Below are 4,173 nucleotides of genomic sequence, written 5' to 3' on the forward strand. Positions count from 1 at the left end.
TTTTACTCCAATATTGGCGTATGAAGAAGACTCTTTTTTCCTTTTATCATTATCCTTGAAATGCAAAATTTCCAAAAACCTTGTATATACGTCGACGCGCAATTTAAAAAGGGAATATACCTGTCAAATTTCATTTAAATCTATTACCGCGTTTCGCCGTAAATTCGCAACATATAAACATTTATTAAACAAAGAGAAATGCCAAACCGTCGATTTAAATCTTAGACTTCACTTCGCTCGGTCAAAAATTTTCAAGAAAAATAATACAAGGATTGCCTTGTAATTTTTTCTTCCAATGTGAATTTCATTAATCAATGTCATATTCAACATATTACTAATATACTGTATAACAATAATAAATTATTATTCCAGTTTTTTTTTTCAAAAAGTTTTCCAACTCAATAGCCTACTAAAATGTTTATTCCAAAATCACTGGCAAGGATCAATGATCAATAATAGCATAGGTAACGTAAAATAAAATGTTTATTCATTCATGTTTCAAAAAGTTAGGTTTTGCTTCGAATAGGCCTACAAATAAATCAAGATAATACGACCGTATTTTCACCAAATAATTGTTAAAAATAGTTTGGAGAGAGCATGCTCATTTGAATAAGCCCGCTTCAATCAGCTGTCTCCCTTGCCAAAATAACAACAATATAATATTGTGAATTCCCCTCATGTTTACTGCGTTAAAGTCCTGGACTCAAATAAGTCGAAAACTTGATGGACCTCAGAAATTATAAGATAAACCCGTGACTCAGAAAGTCGATTTAGACCCTAGTGCTTAAATTTTATTCAGAAAGTCGATTTAGACCCTAGTGCTTAAATTTTATTCAGAAAGTCGATTTAGACCCTAGTGCTTAAATTTTATTCAGAAAGTCGATTTAGACCCTAGTGCTTAAATTTTATTCAGAAAGTCGATTTAGACCCTAGTGCTTAAATTTTATTCAGAAAGTCGATTTAGACCCTAGTGCTTAAATTTTATTTCTGGACTCTGTGAGTCCAGAACTGAAAGATCCCGAGCTCGGAAACCGGCCCTAAAAGACTCTTAAAATATTGAAGATGATAAATATGTATCTGGTTGAATTATGTAGATTATTATTTGACAATTATTTTGTAACAAAGCTTATCTTATCGATTGTAAAATACATTATTATTGAAGTTGCTTTCCATGACGAAACACTATATAATAACTTGGTTGAAGTTATGACACTGTGTTACTTGTAACACAGTGTCAGAACTTCAACAAAGACATTATTATTATTACGTCGTATTAAACCGCATTTGATGAGCACAGCTCAAACGGTGCAAATATCAGAAGATATTGTTGATCAAAAACTAATATTCATTAAAATTATTTTTTTCTTTAAATTGTACTTATTTTTGAAAAATCATAACTCGGTACTCATTGAAGATAGAGAGTTCCGAGTGATCTCATTTTATTCAGAATTTTATAATCTAAAAAAAGGCAAAAACAAATTCTCTGTCCGATTACTGGATTTGGCGGAAATAGCTGAAAAATAGCTCTCAAGTATTCAAATAATATAGGCTACTGTATTAAAAAATCATAACTGCTATATACATTGCAAGCACACCCCTTTTTTATGTCTATATTGACTGGACTATGTGAGATGTACAGTTTTGGATGTCATTCGTTAAGTGCGATACCTCAAATGTGCGAGTATTTCAATTTTCGTTATTTGTGTTTATTATATAAAATTATCAACACATTTCAAGCAATGTTAGCATTCAGTCATTTAAAAGCCAAAGCCGTATTTAATAGCCGATTATTTCCTTTATTTTTATCATTTCCTTTATTTTTTTAAGCCGTCTCCTCAACGTTCCCTTTCACGTAATTTTAAAACCTAATTTAAAATACACTAAACATATTGAAATCTTGCAAATTTGAGGCACTCTCACAGTTATAGCTGGGAATTTTTTAGATTTTTTCGTCACAAACTTTCTAAAAACACTTTTTGATTCTTTTTAGCACTTGGAACTTGTGTATCAAAATTCATTTTCCGACTACATCATTATTGAAGTTCAATGTTGAAAGTGAAATCTTTGCTTTTCCAGAACACTAGGAGAGCTAGAGAACACATATTCTCATTGAGGAGGTGACTCGAACGAGCAGCTTGAGTTCCATCTGTGAGGAGGAGGAGGAGGTGGAAGATTCATAGTGCCACAGCCTTCAATAATTCTAATGAATTATATGCTCTAATGCTAGGGATAATGGCAACGTTAATAAGTTATGTAAAATTGCCTGCAAATATTGTAAGTTGCAACTATATAGCCTAGTAAGCTTGCAACTATAAAAAATGGTTTTCAGTAGTGGATATACTGTATGATAGTTAAATGTGACTCATTGTGATTCACTGATTCAAATTCTATTCACTGGCACTACTTCTAGAGATTGACCAGTCTGTATAATATGGCTGATAATATTCAAATTGATGATTTACTGATCAGGCAATTACTATAGACTAGATTATGTTTGTCAATTTCTCTGTAATAATTAATGCCTACTTACTATGCAGTTGAAATAATAGTTTGAATGAATGAATTTTGAAATGTATTTGGAAAGACGTAATAAAATCAGAATCATATGAACAAATTGGAAAGCTTTCTTATTAATACAACCACACTTTATTTGCAATTCTCAAGATAAAGTTCATGAAACACCTCTAGTAATATGAAGTATTCTATCAAAAGCATTATTAATGTTTGGGGTGTAGTGTATGGATTGAAAAATATTCTAGAAATAGATTGAATTATTAAACAGACTCCTAAAACTGATCAAAAGTTTCATAAAGAAACATTTCATCAAAGATTCATGTTGAGAAAAGTTTCTGGGTGTTAGAAGATTAATTCTAACAAGGAGTACCTTGTTATTTTATCTACCAATGTTACTACATTAGTGTCATTTGCATTGTAAATAAAAATAATATAAATCGAGAAGAAGTTGAAAGATTTATCATTGGTTTTTGGCGTTCAGAAGTTTAGATAATTTATATTGAATGATCTTTTAAACTTTTGAATAAACCAAAAACGAAACAGATGAAAAATTTTCTTTAATTATATAATCATGTTTTCAAATGAGCATTAGAGGATTATTTTTCAAATTCGGGGATCCAACCCTCGGGGAATGATAGTCAATATTGACTTAGCAATAACTTACTAGATTGGTGTTAAGATGTACAAAAATTAATATGGTGACTATTATTTTTGATAATTTCAGACCAAAGAAAGGACTGTGAAGAGGAAGAGGATGCAGTCAAGATTAGTGAGCTAGGGCAAAAGCAATTCTAACAGTCAGAATGTCAATAGGGCTACTTGAAATTTTTATACTGGAATTATAAGGTTTCTTTTTATTTTGTTTGACACGACTATAGTCTCAGGTATTTCCTGTCATTATTTATTTCCAAAGAATAAATATAATTGATAATGGGATCGGATACACCCGAAACTAATCGTGTCTCAAATAAAATAACAAAGGTCGTTCTAGTATTTTTATATAATAAAACATCTGTCTTATTTATACTTCTAACTAGTACTGCTGTATAGTGTTTCTTGTCTCTAGAGTAATACAATGCTGTACTCTCCATGCATGAAATAATTTGAACATTTTTTGCCACTCCGGACCTTAAATTTGTTATTTGTATTTTACTGTATCAGAGTAATCTAATAATAATTAACTCTTGTAGGCTACTCTTCAAAATATTATTGTGCAAGGTAAATGTATGGTGTTTTGAACCACTGTATTTTTTCGCGCCTGTTCCAAAATTATACCTTGATCTTTTACTTATTCTTCTTCACTCATTCTATGTTTTATAGGGTAACTCTAGACAGTGTTATATTGCAATAGCGAAGGACGAATTTTGTCCAATAGAATATTACTCGTATTTTATATTAGGCTATAAGTTATTATGAAACACTGAGATATGCCTAGCAAAATGGGAAATTTCGTATTCAGCCAAAGCTCATCAAAGAGATCAATAAAAGACAACAGCTTCCCTGACATGTGCTTCAACCTAGCGGTGAATAATTTCACTTCACAAAGCTAGTGCTTGTTGAGTGCTGCCACCTTTGTTGGATAGCAGTACCAACCTGGAAGTCGAAGTATAATTTTTATTCAATTCATCACATAGGAAACTAAACTTATACCTCAAAAAA

Source organism: Nilaparvata lugens, chromosome 5, assembly GCF_014356525.2.
Source record: "Nilaparvata lugens isolate BPH chromosome 5, ASM1435652v1, whole genome shotgun sequence".
Taxonomy (NCBI): domain Eukaryota; kingdom Metazoa; phylum Arthropoda; class Insecta; order Hemiptera; family Delphacidae; genus Nilaparvata; species Nilaparvata lugens.